Source organism: Protopterus annectens, chromosome 3.part1 (genome assembly GCF_019279795.1).
Source record: "Protopterus annectens isolate FY-2018-M chromosome 3.part1, PAN1.0, whole genome shotgun sequence".
NCBI lineage: Eukaryota > Metazoa > Chordata > Ceratodontiformes > Protopteridae > Protopterus > Protopterus annectens.
The window spans coordinates 576724390-576742222 of NC_056732.1; the positions used below are offsets into that span (position 1 = coordinate 576724390).

At 34.6% G+C, this 17833-nt stretch overlaps 1 protein-coding gene across 1 annotated transcript in view; it reads right to left on the minus strand.

The window, feature by feature from the left end:
- Positions 1-17833, minus strand: part of TBC1D5 (TBC1 domain family member 5) — a 1986766-nt gene that overhangs the window by 1830582 nt on the left and 138351 nt on the right. The window lies entirely within an intron of this gene.

A 17833-nucleotide genomic window follows, 5' to 3' on the forward strand; every position in this document is an offset into this window, starting at 1 on the left:
GCAAAATTAAAAACACTTTTAAGCTATCTACCAATAGGAAAATATACACTGAACCTTCCTCCAGCTCAGACAAGGCTGGATCCACACTCTTTTGTCATAAGGGTTTAGGGTAGCCCTTCTTAATGTAAGATGGCTGGTTTAGTGCTCAGCTGTATTGATAACAGGCTAGATTCAAGCACGTTTGAATCTAGTCTATGCTATCTAGGTATCAGAACAGTGCAAATCAAGTGCAGAGAATGAAGCAGTCGCAAACAGTAAAACAGTAGTAAAATGATGCAGCAATTTGATAAAATATAGTTGAAAAAGTGCAGAATGTTAGATTTTATGAATATAAATCTGAAATTAATTATGTTGTAAATATGCTGAAAGAAAAGGCTTGCTTAAATGCAGAAACAAAGTTTAAGTAATATGTGATCAGCAGTCATACTAAATGACCATGGCTTGGAAAAGGAATCTGCTGAATGGACATTCTTCCCTTACAGACTCAAAATAGGATGTTATGCAAGAACAAAAATGCAAAATCTGCTTTTTAAGAACAATGACATGTTATTCTGCATGGAAAAACAGGATGACAGATGTTTTTATACAAAGATCCAAATAAAATACAGGATGTTCACACTGTCAGAAAAGTTGATCTCTGACAATGTGTTTTCTCAAAAATATGTTTTTCTTCATAAAACAGGATATGCTTATCAGCATTGACATAAGAACACATGTTTCTATACACAGATTCAAATAGAATACAGGACAATGTGTTTCCTCAAAAATATGTTTTTCTACATGGACATCAGGACACTGTTACAGGATATTCACACTGTCAGAAAAGCTGGTCTCTTACAAGACATTGTTAAACAAGGAAGTTTAGTATTGTTTCTACAGGATAAGCAATTCTCCAAAATATGTTTAAAAAGAGTATATAAAGAGCTGTATAAATCCAGTTGTTTAGGGATATGGTAGGAACACATTTGGTGTTCTGAGGTAAATGTTATATCTCTCACATCATCTGTACTATATGAGAAGTAAAGTTGGAACAGTACTTTTAAGCTGCAACGTTTGTCCAGTTTTATTTATTATAAAAGTTATTGGTTACTGCTCTTAAAGACAAGTGCTGCAAAGTATATTCTCTCATCAGTGTATATTCTGCAAGTTTCTGTATGCAACAGACTGTGAATGCAAATATAACTAGACTTTGAATTTTAGCAAGAATCCAGCCAGCAAGACTGAGTGTCTTAAGAACACTGCAGATCCATCACACCAGGCAAGAAGCAAGTAAGAGACATATAATATTTTTTCAATGGCGATGTGATTCAACAAAAACTGCATTTTGTGTATTATGTCATAAAATAATATTTTTTCAGTGGCGAGGCAGCTGAGTGACTAGCACCATATAATTTTTCAATGGCAAGCTAGTCTGCATTTGAACCTACAATCTGCATTCAAACACAGGAGGAGTGATGGTAAGCCCTGCAGAGGGTCACTTCAGTTAAATTGCAGAAACTAACATTTGTACGTATGTGTAAATCCTAAACAGAAGTATTCCAGTTTATGCAGCTTGCAGTAGTAAAGTTTTTTAGACGTCTACAATCCGGAGTGAGACTAGTTCAAGAAATTCGCAGTGCCATAAATTCTTCAAGAAAAGGGGATATCCACTAGCCCATCAGTCCACTGCCTGTTGTGCTTTCCCAGCTTCTCAAGTGACTTTGAAAATTTCCAGCCATCTGCAATAGCAGCCTGATCACCTGTTTTCTTGCTAACTGGTAAGACTTTTTTCTGTGTCACATATTTAGTGTGGATGATGTTAAACAGAGTTGTATATTCTTAAGACAGGTTGTATATTCATATATAGTTTCTGTATTCCTAGACAGGTTGTATATTACTAGACAGTATGGATATGATTTATAATTCATGCAGGAGTAAACCAAACTTTAGTAAATTGCAATGTTGGTATACACAGCACATTAGTAAATGTAAAACCTTATTAGGGCAGGTTGATGGTAAGGCATTATGCAAATGTATTACAATATTTGACTGGCATCTCAAAGAAAACCATGTGAAAAATGACAAATGTTTATTGTGTGATTCAACAAAAACTGCATTTTGTGTATTATGTCATACAATAATATTGCATCATATTGCTAAAAAAATAGACTGTAAAGACAGATCTGAAGAATTAACTAAGGGTAAAGTGTTTCCATTACATTCTGATGTTGAACAGTTATGTCCTGTCACCACATGTGAGTCAAATCAGTTACTGATAGAACCCTTAGTACATTTTGTTATAAAGCAATGTAGTAAACTTCTAAAAGACAGATACAATGAGTTCAGGAAGCTTAGACAAGTTATACACACATCTTTTCAAAAGTGCATAGGAGTTTCAAATTCAGCAGAACAGCTTACTAAAGAATGTCAGAAAAACCATGCAACATCACAGGAAATTCAACAGAAGTTCCAGGATAAAGAAAATAAATTAGCTGAACTGACAGAGACTGGGAACTTCCTGCATACACAGCTAATCTGTGCAAAAGAAATATATTTTATAATATGTTTATGTTTTGAAAATGGTTAAACATACATGGTAGGATGGTAGGATCTGATGTCTGGACAAATCATTCTTAAATGTTTTACTTTCATTCAGTTAAAGCAAGACATCTATCAGTACTACAGTAAAGTAAAGCATATGAATGCCATTCATTAGCATAGTCAAAAGGTAAACAAAACTGTTCTAGTGTATAAAATTAAATAAAAATAGATGAGTAAAAATTTAAAAAAATAGATGAGTAAAAATTTAAAGTCACAAGACATGACATGCTTGTATAAAAATATACATATACAAGACAGACATGCATGTGTGTTCTTTTCATCTAGAGTACATTTGTTTACAATGCACAAAAGCAAAAGGCAGACAACAGCAAATATAAATAAACATATGTTATAATTGTATAGTAACACCAAATAGTTAAAGTTCTGAATTTTAAAAAGAAAATCACAGATGGTATTATTCAAACAGTTTTTGTAAAATTAATGGCAGGACAGTTAAATAGTTAAATAAATAATAAAAAAAAATACTGAAATCCATGTAAGGTAATTGTAAAATAATGTCTATTTATGTTGTATAAATGCATAGTTATGCAAATCACAATCACATTAAAGGAAAAACATATTTAGTGTGGATGATGTTAAACAGAGTTGTATATTCTTAAGACAGGTTGTATATTCATATATAGTTTCTGTATTCCTAGACAGGTTGTATATTACTAGACAGTATGGATATGATTTATAATTCATGCAGGAGTAAACCAAACTTTAGTAAATTGCAATGTTGGTATACACAGCACATTAGTAAATGTAAAACCTTATTAGGGCAGGTTGATGGTAAGGCATTATGCAAATGTATTACAATATTTGACTGGCATCTCAAAGAAAACCATGTGAAAAATGACAAATGTTTATTGTGTGATTCAACAAAAACTGCATTTTGTGTATTATGTCATACAATAATATTGCATCATATTGCTAAAAAATAGACTGTAAAGACAGATCTGAAGAATTAACTAAGGGTAAAGTGTTTCCATTACATTCTGATGTTGAACAGTTATGTCCTGTCACCACATGTGAGTCAAATCAGTTACTGATAGAACCCTTAGTACATTTTGTTATAAAGCAATGTAGTAAACTTCTAAAAGACAGATACAATGAGTTCAGGAAGCTTAGACAAGTTATACACACATCTTTTCAAAAGTGCATAGGAGTTTCAAATTCAGCAGAACAGCTTACTAAAGAATGTCAGAAAAACCATGCAACATCACAGGAAATTCAACAGAAGTTCCAGGATAAAGAAAATAAATTAGCTGAACTGACAGAGACTGGGAACTTCCTGCATACACAGCTAATCTGTGCAAAAGAAATATATTTTATAATATGTTTATGTTTTGAAAATGGTTAAACATACATGGTAGGATGGTAGGATCTGATGTCTGGACAAATCATTCTTAAATGTTTTACTTTCATTCAGTTAAAGCAAGACATCTATCAGTACTACAGTAAAGTAAAGCATATGAATGCCATTCATTAGCATAGTCAAAAGGTAAACAAAACTGTTCTAGTGTATAAAATTAAATAAAAATAGAGTAAAAATTTAAAAAAATAGATGAGTAAAAATTTAAAGTCACAAGACATGACATGCTTGTATAAAAATATACATATACAAGACAGACATGCATGTGTGTTCTTTTCATCTAGAGTACATTTGTTTACAATGCACAAAAGCAAAAGGCAGACAACAGCAAATATAAATAAACATATGTTATAATTGTATAGTAACACCAAATAGTTAAAGTTCTGAATTTTAAAAAGAAAATCACAGATGGTATTATTCAAACAGTTTTTGTAAAATTAATGGCAGGACAGTTAAATAGTTAAATAAATAATAAAAAAAATACTGAAATCCATGTAAGGTAATTGTAAAATAATGTCTATTTATGTTGTATAAATGCATAGTTATGCAAATCACAATCACATTAAAGGAAAAATGCTAAAAGAATTAACTATAGTTTACAGAGTATGAAATGTGAGTTCAGACCTTCCTAGACTGAATGAATAGTTACAGGAAATGCTGGAAAGATAAGATAAACAACAAGACTGATTGCCAGATAAGTAGCTTGAGTTTTTCTAAAGCATCATTGTTATTAAAACATAATTGTTAAAATGTTTACAGGCAACACTATTTAGTAATTGTCATAAAATGCCACAATTGTGCATAGATGTCACTGATAATCTGTTTGCAAGTAAATGTTAAAAGGACAAAAAAAACCTCAGTTGCATCAAGTACAGCCAGCAAATGGGCTATAGTATATATACAGTTCAAATCAATTGTGCAGGAGAATGTAAATGCCTACTAGTGGTAGTAAACAGCAAAAGCTTTATAAAAAATTATCAAATCAGACAAAAGTTTATAATTTAATAAAATAAATGTATAACCATAGTGTTAGGCTAACATACATTCTATTTTCACAGCATAGGGCAGGTAAACAGTGCTGAAGTACTACAGGGGGAGGGGTACTTTCTCAGTTTTACACTGACTGTATATGAGGGAGGGGCACTTTCTCAGTTTTACACTGACTGTATAAACAGACTGTGACAAGGGTCTGAAATAAAGCTACATAAAAATAAATAATAAGGGTCTAAAATAAAGCTACAGGAAAAAAAAAATATCTCATTCATTCTTGACAATACTCTTTTAGGTAGAGGGAAAAACAGGTATTAGTGTATTAGAAATACTGGTAAACTGGATTAAACCTGACAGGATAAGATATTTTACAAGTTGTTAATAGCTATCATAATGGTTATTATTGTATTGTTTAGAATTAAATTATATTTACAGCCTGTTAAACGTAAAGCTATACAAGAGATGGTTTAAAAAAACAAGAGATGGCTTAAAACTGATTACAGCTATACAAGAGAGAATAAAGATATGCAAAAATGCATAAATGTTTCTAATAGCAAGAATGGTCACTATTTTTAATATGTTTTTGGCAAAACAATGTTGGTATAAAAAAGCATGAATATTTTTAATAATTGTTGAGTATGTAGTTTAAAATAACAGGACATATGAATTTGGTATCAATTCTACTAGATATTTCTAAAGAGACAAACATTTCCCAAGATTTTGCTTAATATTAATGTTATTAAATTTGTAAGATTAGACTAAATGTACTTTATAGTCATTGTATGTACAAATGCAGAAGAATTCAGTACAAATGAAATTAATGTCTAGTAATAAATATGTGTGAAAAAAACCATATTTAAAAAAGTGGGTCCAGTATACCTAGTAAATTGAAATGCATAAATAGCAAACAGTCTGTGTAAATACATACTGTACAGGATACATCGTAATAAGTTCAAAAGTAATTTGTCAAGTTGTAATATCATTGGTTTTACCACAGTAAAATAACTGCTTTCAAATATTTATTATCTAAGCCCAGTTCAGTGTTTTACCAAGATGTTATTGAGCAGTTCAAAGACATGACCACAATGTTATGGTTAAAATGACATTGAAATTGTGTGTTTTCAGTAGTGTATAAATGCTTGCAGTAGCACATGGTTACTGTCTCTTATAGTTGGTTCAACAGTTGCAAAGAGTTAATGAAACAGTTCTAAGTCATAAATGAAATTCTGTGATTGCAAAAGAATAAATTGATCAAGTTAAAGCAGACACAGCTCATAACTGATAAAATATTTTCACAGAATGGTCTGCAAAAGAAAAAGTTGTTAAATACATTCAGTTTTGGTAGTAATACTTTAATATCATTGTATTAACTATGTAAAATTGCATTTTGATTTGTTGTATCAAACTAAAGGTTTGTTTATTGTATTTTCTATATAAAATGTTTTGAGTATGTTTAAAAACAGAGGGAATTGTTAGATTTTATGAATATAAATCTGAAATTAATTATGTTGTAAATATGCTGAAAGAAAAGGCTTGCTTAAATGCAGAAACAAAGTTTAAGTAATATGTGATCAGCAGTCATACTAAATGACCATGGCTTGGAAAAGGAATCTGCTGAATGGACATTCTTCCCTTACAGACTCAAAATAGGATGTTATGCAAGAACAAAAATGCAAAATCTGCTTTTTAAGAACAATGACATGTTATTCTGCATGGAAAAACAGGATGACAGATGTTTTTATACAAAGATCCAAATAAAATACAGGATGTTCACACTGTCAGAAAAGTTGATCTCTGACAATGTGTTTTCTCAAAAATATGTTTTTCTTCATAAAAAACAGGATATGCTTATCAGCATTGACATAAGAACACATGTTTCTATACACAGATTCAAATAGAATACAGGACAATGTGTTTCCTCAAAAATATGTTTTTCTACATGGACATCAGGACACTGTTACAGGATATTCACACTGTCAGAAAAGCTGGTCTCTTACAAGACATTGTTAAACAAGGAAGTTTAGTATTGTTTCTACAGGATAAGCAATTCTCCAAAATATGTTTAAAAAGAGTATATAAAGAGCTGTATAAATCCAGTTGTTTAGGGATATGGTAGGAACACATTTGGTGTTCTGAGGTAAATGTTGTATCTCTCACATCATCTGTACTATATGAGAAGTAAAGTTGGAACAGTACTTTTAAGCTGCAACGTTTGTCCAGTTTTATTTATTATAAAAGTTATTGGTTACTGCTCTTAAAGACAAGTGCTGCAAAGTATATTCTCTCATCAGTGTATATTCTGCAAGTTTCTGTATGCAACAGACTGTGAATGCAAATATAACTAGACTTTGAATTTTAGCAAGAATCCAGCCAGCAAGACTGAGTGTCTTAAGAACACTGCAGATCCATCACACCAGGCAAGAAGCAAGTAAGAGACATATAATATTTTTTCAATGGCGATGTGATTCAACAAAAACTGCATTTTGTGTATTATGTCATAAAATAATATTTTTTCAATGGCGAGGCAGCTGAGTGACTAGCACCATATAATTTTTCAATGGCAAGCTAGTCTGCATTTGAACCTACAATCTGCATTCAAACACAGGAGGAGTGATGGTAAGCCCTGCAGAGGGTCACTTCAGTTAAATTGCAGAAACTAACATTTGTACGTATGTGTAAATCCTAAACAGAAGTATTCCAGTTTATGCAGCTTGCAGTAGTAAAGTTTTTTAGACGTCTACAATCCGGAGTGAGACTAGTTCAAGAAATTCGCAGTGCCATAAATTCTTCAAGAAAAGGGGGATATCCACTAGCCCATCAGTCCACTGCCTGTTGTGCTTTCCCAGCTTCTCAAGTGACTTTGAAAAATTTCCAGCCATCTGCAATAGCAGCCTGATCACCTGTTTTCTTGCTAACTGGTAAGACTTTTTTCTGTGTCACATATTTAGTGTGGATGATGTTAAACAGAGTTGTATATTCTTAAGACAGGTTGTATATTCATATATAGTTTCTGTATTCCTAGACAGGTTGTATATTACTAGACAGTATGGATATGATTTATAATTCATGCAGGAGTAAACCAAACTTTAGTAAATTGCAATGTTGGTATACACAGCACATTAGTAAATGTAAAACCTTATTAGGGCAGGTTGATGGTAAGGCATTATGCAAATGTATTACAATATTTGACTGGCATCTCAAAGAAAACCATGTGAAAATGACAAATGTTTATTGTGTGATTCAACAAAAACTGCATTTTGTGTATTATGTCATACAATAATATTGCATCATATTGCTAAAAAAATAGACTGTAAAGACAGATCTGAAGAATTAACTAAGGGTAAAGTGTTTCCATTACATTCTGATGTTGAACAGTTATGTCCTGTCACCACATGTGAGTCAAATCAGTTACTGATAGAACCCTTAGTACATTTTGTTATAAAGCAATGTAGTAAACTTCTAAAAGACAGATACAATGAGTTCAGGAAGCTTAGACAAGTAGGCTGAACAATTTTATCTGAACTAGAACTTAGTCTGCAAGATCGGAGCACAATGTTATTAGATCTTTATAGCCTGACATCAGTTTTTAAATTTGGGATGTTAATTTATTGCCAGTAATTCAGGTTTTAGTTGAGAAAAGTTTTTAGCTGTGTGATATATTTAAATATCACACAGAATATGTATTTGAATGTAGAAGAAATATTATCTCGAATAAGCAATAACATTTGTCTTTAGCTAGATATAAGCACAGAGTTATAATTAAAAACATCACGGACAGTTTGATACGTGAATTAGAAATAATGACAACTTAATGTTAGGCGTGGTTGGTTAAAAGCAATATTTTAAAGTTAAGATTTTTATGTTATTCCAATAAGTGTTTTAAAAAAATTTTATTATTATTCCATTTCTTTATGAAAACAGCAATGAAATGTGTTTCGCTAGTGGAGATGTGTATGCACACTCATTCTTTTCCTTTAATTTTAAGCGGGCAATTGAGTCTTGATTGGGGAAGCCTTGCTATAGGCTGTGATTTGTTTTTAAAGAGCAGTAGTTTGTGAATTCATTGAGATCTGATGAAGCGTGCATATACAGCACGTGAAAGCGCTTATCCTCTTTATACACTTTGTATTGAATAAAAGAAATTGGAACTTCTCGTGGTGTGTCCAGCGGTTTTTATAGAACTTCTTCATCATCTGTACTATATGAGAAGTAAAGTTGGAACAGTACTTTTAAGCTGCAACGTTTGTCCAGTTTTATTTATTATAAAAGTTATTGGTTACTGCTCTTAAAGACAAGTGCTGCAAAGTATATTCTCTCATCAGTGTATATTCTGCAAGTTTCTGTATGCAACAGACTGTGAATGCAAATATAACTAGACTTTGAATTTTAGCAAGAATCCAGCCAGCAAGACTGAGTGTCTTAAGAACACTGCAGATCCATCACACCAGGCAAGAAGCAAGTAAGAGACATATAATATTTTTTCACAGAAGAATCAAAAAATATACTACTTTTCTTGTTTTTTGTCTTGGATACCTTGGATTAAAGCAGAAACACTCTAGACCTCTGGCAAAGGATGCCAAATGTAGAGCAGCTCCAGTTAATAGAGTGCAAACCCGTGCAAACGTGAGGTTTAAATACAGGTAAAATTAAACACTTTTAAGCTAATCTACCAATAGAAAAGCATGCAATGCACCTTTCTCCTGCAAGCCTCTGCTCAGACAAGGCTGGATCCATACCCTTCTACCATAAAGGTGCAGGGAAGCCCTTCTTAATTTAAGATGGCTGGTTTAGTACTCAAGTGTATCAATAACAGGCTACATTCAACAGGTCTGAATCTAGTCTATACAATATGGATATCAGAACAGTGCAAATCAAGTGCAGAGAAGTGCAAAAAATACTTGGAGCTGTTTTGTGTGTTTTGCAGCTCAGATAGACCAGGTAAATACCTACTGCCACTAGATGAATAATCCCAGTCCTCCAGTAAAGGAGTGTCCAGAGTGAAATGCTATCACAAACAAGCTTAAAGATATGGATACAGCTGTCTACGTTAAATAGCTTATAAAAATGTGACTGTTCAATATAAGTACTTCACTTTGAATAAATGAACCAAGAACCACTCAATTGTACAGAATTTATAAAGGCTCTAAAAAACAAGGTAAGCTGGTTAAATAAGCCATCCAGCCAATAAAAATACATTCAGAAATCTCAGGTGTTTTCTCAACCTAAACAGAGCAGGCTACCTCCCAGTGTACTAGATGGAAAATCCACTGAACTCTTTTGATGTTAAAAGAAGTGTTTGCTAGAGAGTAAAAATACACTACTTTATCCAACAGCTAAGCTAGATAATGAAGTCATATCAAGTAGAACAGACAATGGGAGGCAAAATGTACTTTTTCAATATAAGCACAAGGAAAGGCAAATAAATAATTCAGGATATCAATAGTGGTGTACAAAGGGAGAAGCTTATTAAGCTCAATTTATAGTAGGGGTGGGAAGCTTAAAATTACCAGGTTTAAAAAGCAAATCAACACATGGGAGAGTGGGGTGAGAAGACACTGCATGGAATCTCCAGCAGTACTTTTAGTTTATGCAGGCTTGAAATCCTTTCAGACAAAGGCCCAGAATTTCACTGAGTATTCAAGTATCACTAAAGAGACAATTTAACCAATAAAAAAATATGTGAAATGTACAACCTAAATAATTTAAGTGTCTGCCTCTCACATAGAGCAAAAACATTGGGCCAAGTAGATTTCTTAAAATAAAAAACAAAACTGAGCAGGTAACAGAAAGCAGCTCTATTAGTCACAGACAAGAAATAGGTTTACTTTCCTTACCCAGTAGGGAATCAACATCAGTCTATGCTGGCCTGAAATATTTTCAAAGACAAAGCTCACAATTTCACTGAGTATTTAAGGTTCAAAGGGGGATTGAGTTAGCCTTAAACATGACTGTTAAATCCCAAGGAGAAACAGGATCTTTTAATGGTGGCCTAAGCAAAAATGCTGCCTTGAGAAAGGCCTTGCATAGTTTAGAAGAGGCTAAGGTAGAGTTACTTTCACCCCAAAATTAGAAAAGGCAGCCAAATTAACTTTAACAGTTGAGAAGCCAGCCCCTTCAATGAAAATTGAAGCTAAAAAGTTGAGGTTAGCAGGCACTCGTGCTGAAAAAAGGATCTAGATCATTGCTAAGGGCCCAGAAAACAAATCTTTTCCATATACTCTTTTTTTTTTTTTTTTAAACAAGAAACATCTTCATTAAAATTATCATGTATGACACTGGCAATCATACATTTACAAAAATGAAAACAGACCATACTGACATAATTTTAGTTGCAAACATTATGATATAATTTTTGTTGCAAACGTTATACATCACTTATAATCTATGCAGTCATTGTCAGCCAAACATTACATAGCTCATTTAAATATTGCCTTCTTTTAAACCTAATTCCTCCTCTGCATGTATTGTTCCCACAATTCCTATTTTTCCTATGCAATTTGCTCTTACCCTTTTCAAAAGATCCCATTTCCAATTGTTTTATCTATGGTACTGTTCACTCTGTTCACTACTTCTAGTAAAGCTGGTTTAGACTTTGATTTCCATTTTCTAGTATGTGCCTTTTTAGCATCCACCATAATTAGACTCAGCAAGGCCTTACAACGTCTAGGCAAGTCCAATTCTGTATCGCACTTCAAAAAAAAAAATAATAATTTCCTTAGTTACATCAATATGCTCACCCAGTATCTCTGACAGAGTAGTCTGCAGGGAATCTTTAAAGTATGCCAACTCTTTACACTCACAGAAAATATGTGCCCAATTAGCTCATTCTTCCCCATTATACCTCCAACATTTGCTGTCTACTTGAGGAACAATTCTTTGGAGTCTACTTGGGGTATAAAAATACCTGTCTTCTAGACTCTGAAGCATATTTAGGAGACATACATACATCCCCCACTGTTTCTTTGTGACCTGCTTATCCAATTACTCTTTCCATTCCTTTCTAACCTCTAATTGATTCATTATAGTTATCATGCAATACTTTATATGCTCTACTAATTATTCATTTTTCAACAGCAGCTTCGGTTCTAGATTCTACTAAAAACTCTATCAGTGCTGGTCTTTCACTTAGGATCCCCCTATTTCTTTCTCTCTGCCTATACTCAGATATCAATCCTTGATAGGGAAGGCAATCTCTAGCCTGCACTCCAAATAAATTCTTGGCCTCTTCCCATTCTATTACCTTTCCCTCTCTAATTATTTGCTCCCAATAACTGGCTATTTTGCCAGTTTTCTCCATTAAATTCCAGTCTCCTTTTGCCTGTTGTCTGTATCCCTAATTGCAGTCATCCCTATCAAGAGAATCTCCTTTCTCCATTCCTGTGTTGGCTTAGTTCTTAGAATACTTTCTGCTACTTTATGAATATAATATTCTTTACGGTTATTGTTATTCTCCTTAAAGATCTGCATCCAAAATTCCAGTCTCTCCTTGTTTCTTGACCTTCCCCTTATTTCATCATCATCCCTTTCCACTCTGAATTACAGGTTTCTACTTGGGCTACGTATAGGAGCCTTAACTGAGTAGCTCTGAAATATCCCTTCAAATCAGGTAATCCCAAATTACCTTGTTCTATTCGCTTCAGAATCAACTTCAATCCCCCTGGATCCAGGACTGATACCTTGGCTCTGAGAGTCCTCTAGTTCCGGAAGACTTGGTGCCAGATGGCTCAGGGGAACCATCGGAGTTGAAGGACAAACAGTCTTTGGATTCGATGAAGACCTCCCCAGAGATCTCAGATCTGAAGGCTTCAAAACAGAAGGTCAAATTGGAGAAAGAGATATCAATGGGGAGGTGGATAAATGACAGCTTGCAGATCAGGTTGAGGTCAAAGCTGGGAGAACCCCCATCAGAATCTGTGCTCTGAGGAATTTCCTTATCATCCTGTCCAGATCAGCTTCTGAGAGGCTTCTGGAAGATGTAAGAGAGGATGCGATGGACAGAGGCATGGAGTGTCTCTGGAGGGACCCCTCCAGGACAGGAGAAAGAAATCTAGATGTAACTGGGTCCGAGAGAAGCAGCAGTGATAGCATCAGAGGGGAACTGGGTTTTAGAATGGCCAGATTCAAGACAGAAGAATCTGACTTCTTATGTACCTTCGCAGGAGGGTCCACTGAAGGAGCTGACGCTGAAACTGCTAAATGATCAGGAGACCTTTTGTGTGATTCCTTCTCTGACATAAAATCAGACTTGTTTTAGTCAGGCTTCATGGAGGGTGTATGAGCGCCAGAAACTGAGGAAGTATAAGAAGGAGGGAGAAGACCTCATAAAACTAACTTATATCTTCGATCTGTTAAGGCTCTGGAGTTGAAACTGGAGCAGATCGCACAGTCCACTTCTAGGTGATCAGGACCCAGACAGTACACGCATTCCCTGTGGGCAGTGGAGTTGGAAAGCTTGTGCTCACAGGTAATGCATTTTTTGAATCCTGATGGTTTGTCAGACATGTCTGAAAACTCCACGACACAGCCACGGCTGGCCTTTGGCATAGGCGAACTAGGCGACCGCCTAGGGCGCCGTACAGGCTGGACTTGTAAAGGGCGCCTTATGTACTTATTTATTTATTTTAATTAATATAAAGTTTGCGCTCTTCTTGGCGCTGGAACCAGAGGGTGGGGGAGGGGACGCGAGCACCCTCCCACTTAAAGCTGAGCGTTAGCTAGGAGGCTAAAAAAAAAACTTTAGTTGGCAGTGCAAGAGTCTTCTCCTTTAAGGAGAAACTTGTGTGCGTCATGACGCCAGTGTCAACTAAATGCATTCTGCAGTTCAAACGACGTACACGTGAAGCACACACAACGTTGCGTTCTTTTTAATGGGTACGTTATGTTTTATTATTTTATGGTATGTTGCTGGCTACTTTATGGTTTATTTTATGGTAATATACCAGTTTCATGATTTTATTCATTCGTTGTACGTCTTTTTGTTTTGGGAAATTTATGTGCATCTTCCTTTCATGCCATATAATTTATCATATTATATTAGATGTTTCTTGCGTAAGATGCATCTGAACAAGTGCTGCCTTAAGCATCCTAGAATCAAGTGTACCATGTGGTTAACATGTGGGAACATTATGTTTAGTGAAAAATAATATGTCTAATGTAAACAGAAGCTGTACATGCTTTAATAAGAAAAGTTCACATCAATCTACCCCACAGTAAACTATGAATGCCCTCAGCAGCCACAGAACTTTGTGAATTAGCTTATTGTGTTGATAGGTATCTGTCTGGTGTTAATATAATTTCAGAGCAAGAAAGATTGGTATACAGCAGTCCCTCATAATCGTCTCATTGTCTGCACAGTATGCATCACCTTTGATATTGTTTTCTCAGAAAAGTGCATAATGGTGTATTGTATAAGGAAGAGGAAAGCTCCCCTGTATGTAAGGTTTCTGTACCTTATTACAAGAGGCTTACAGTTTGGGATGAACAGTTGTGAGGTAAGACAGACTACAGATACTAGCCACTGCCACATCCTTCTGCAGGACCTTCAGGAAACATTACTGAGTGAAGTGGAAACCCTCTGGGACTTTTGGTCAGGAACATGCTAGAACTGTAAAGGATATATAAAGACTGCTTTACTGAAAAATCAACAGTGACTCGGTGTACAAGGTATGTTGTCTGTGAGTAGCACTCTTGTTTAGTAACAGCTGCCCGAATTCTATAATGTCGGCAGCTAATGCCATTTTTATTTTATTTGCATCACTTTTAGAGATAGAAATATACTGTCGCGTTTTATTATATTTGCTAGGTAGAACAACAACAATACTACTACACCTTCTCTGGAAACCCTGGCAAAGTAGAGGGCAGGTTCCCTGAAAAAAAGACCTGTGTGCATTTTTATTCACTTCACAAATTACCATGTAGTTATAAATCAGCACCCCCCTTTTAATGAAACAAATCTGATACAGCCTCTGCTGAAAACAGGTCCTGTAGACCCAGTCAGACCACCCCGGTAAACAAATGTCAATTAAATAAATAAATAAAATATCTGTAAAGAAATGACTAATGCACACTGCTGCACGTCTCGTGTCATTTAAAAAGACCCGTGTGATACTGCAATACTCACGGACAATGTTTGTTGCTTATTTGGGTCACACCTCCTGCAGTGTACCTGGACGCTCTTTTGCGATATGTTTTATATTACAATGCTTTAACACAATAGTTCTGCAGCCTTTCAGGATGCTATGCATGCAGAAAAGCTGCCTGCATAAAGAATAACAAATAATAACAATGACTGAGAGAAATGAACATTTTGGTAAAGGAATTACAACTTTTGTCAGGCTTGCACACCTTGTATGGTCAGGACAACTTTACTGTACTTACTTTATTATTTAGTTGTATATTGCTGGTGCGATTTTTTTTTTTGTCGTAGAAGTTGATTTAAGTTCACCTTCAATTCTGCGGTTACAGACTTTGATTAATCTTTTCTTTTAAAATACTGTATTTGTTTGAAGCTGAATATGGATTCCTTAAATGAGTATGCAATTAATGATTTGCTAATGCACAAATATATTGTGCAGTATAACAAATGCTATGCATATTTAAAGGTAACAGCTGATAACACTGGTGATCTGTGTTCCTCGTGTTAAAAGTTGGATGATTTGCTTACCATTGTTAGAAGTAAATAAAGACTTGATGATGATCAGTCCAGATTTCTTGCAGTAAGGTTGAGAGATATGCATACCTCTCAACTATCCAGATTTTTGCCTCATATTTTTGGCCTATTCCTCATAAAATTTGTGTTTTTCTGGCAAATCACTGAAGATTTAAATAACTAAATGTCATACATTTGAGTTTCAGCCTTCATTTCCTTCAGAAAATGCATGGTGGGTTGTAATGACAGATGTTTGAGGGGCCTTTTATGGTTAAAATATTCTGAAATGGGTAGTTTTGGCATTATTGGTTCATACATTTTGTTTCATTGCTTACTGGAAAAATGTTTAAAACTACAAATTTAAAACATACTCTAACAAGTGTAAATGTTTCTATGTGCAACTAGCTGTTTTTTTGTTTATCAAGTGGCATACTGCGTTATAAAATCTGAAAGCAGTGTTAGTAGCATAATTGCCTTTGGTGCAGAAGGCTGTGGATTCTACTCCCACACCATGTAGATGGAGTGCTGATATTGCATTGCCCATATGATTGCTGATTATTTGGTGCATTATAAGGGGGATAGGGGTTCTATACTCCTGAGTATGTCCTTTGCAAGAAATTTGTGGTGACTATGAACTTGGTCATTTCCTATTGCAATATTACCAACTTACCATTTTTTTAATGCAATATAGGCAATTAATTCTTCAAGGAAAGCAGGCACTGAACTTGTAGATAAAACATTGATATGTGAAGTTGTTTTGCCAGTAGAAACCTCTTCATTAGGTACGGATTTCTTTAATGTGGAATTCAGATGATTTTATATCTGCAGAAATTGTGAGTATGGAGTAATATTGGTGGATTATAATGACAGAAGTCTTGAGTGGCCTTTTATGGTTGAAATTTTCTGAAATGGGTAGTTATTGGTTTATTGGTTCAAACATTTTGTTTCATTGCTTATTAAAAGAATGTTTAAATCTACAAATTTAAAACACTTTCTAACAAGTGGTGCTGTATTATACAAGGAATATAATTCAATGCAATCAGAAAGGTGAATCAAAGAACAAATACACATATGCATGACTCTGAAAAATGTGCAAGGAGTCTGTTTTGAAAACAGCCCAAATGTAAACTTAATTCTTCACTGGCCAGATGCATTTTCTATGAATGAGGGTTTTCATGCCGTTTCAATGAATATGAATTTTTCACATTTCAATGAATGTGAGTTTCAAGGGCAGAGAAGTTTACTGCTTATGCTAAGTCTGTTTTCATTGCAAGATTGTATTGTTTAGCAAATGGCTACCAGTGTTTGTACTATTTTATTTCAATATCTGTAATGACTGTAGAAGCAAATACGAGAATAGCATGCATGGTAACTGGTGAGAAATAACCAAATAATGGAACACTGGAATAGCTGAGGAGGGGGATGCTGCTGGGGTGATGGGGTTGCTGCAGGAGCGGCTGCACTGGGGGGCAGTCTATTACCCTGCCTAGGGCCCTATTTGACCGTGATCTGGCTCTGGTATTTAAAGTAGAAAATACTATGCAGACGTAATTGTAGTTAAAAGATACCTTGCAATGTAGTTATTCTTCCTATGCATTTAAATAATTTAAGGCAATGGCTGAAGTGGCTTTCTTGGGGAGTGACCCTGTGGGTGTGGCTCAAATAGGGGTGTTTCATGACTGTGGTGTGGGTGGGGCTTAAGGGGCGCCGGAGCACTACTTCGCCTAGGGTGCCATTTCGGCTAAGGCCGGCCCTGGACACAGCAACTAGGAATAAAGCCCTTATAACTGTAGTAGAGAGAAAAAGTTTTACTAAACTACCATAAAAAACTGAAAAATGTGCGTATATATGTGTGTGTGTGTGTGTGTGTGTGTGTATGAGAGTGTGTATAAATATATATATATATATATATATATATATATATATATGTGTATGTATATATATATATATATATATATATATATATATATATACACACACACACACACACACACACACACACACACACACTATATTTATATCTATATATAAATGTATGGGATATAAAAAGAGAGAAAGGGAAAGAAAAACTACCAGCAATGGTAAGTAAAGAGATACCAACAATGTTATCGGAAAAAGTACTGAAAACAGTAGCTTACAAAGATCAAAAACTAGGTTACAGAAATATGGGAGAGAAGAAGAAAAAAACTTAAAATACAAGGAGAAGCTAACTCATGAACCAAATGTAGTAGAAAACTCGA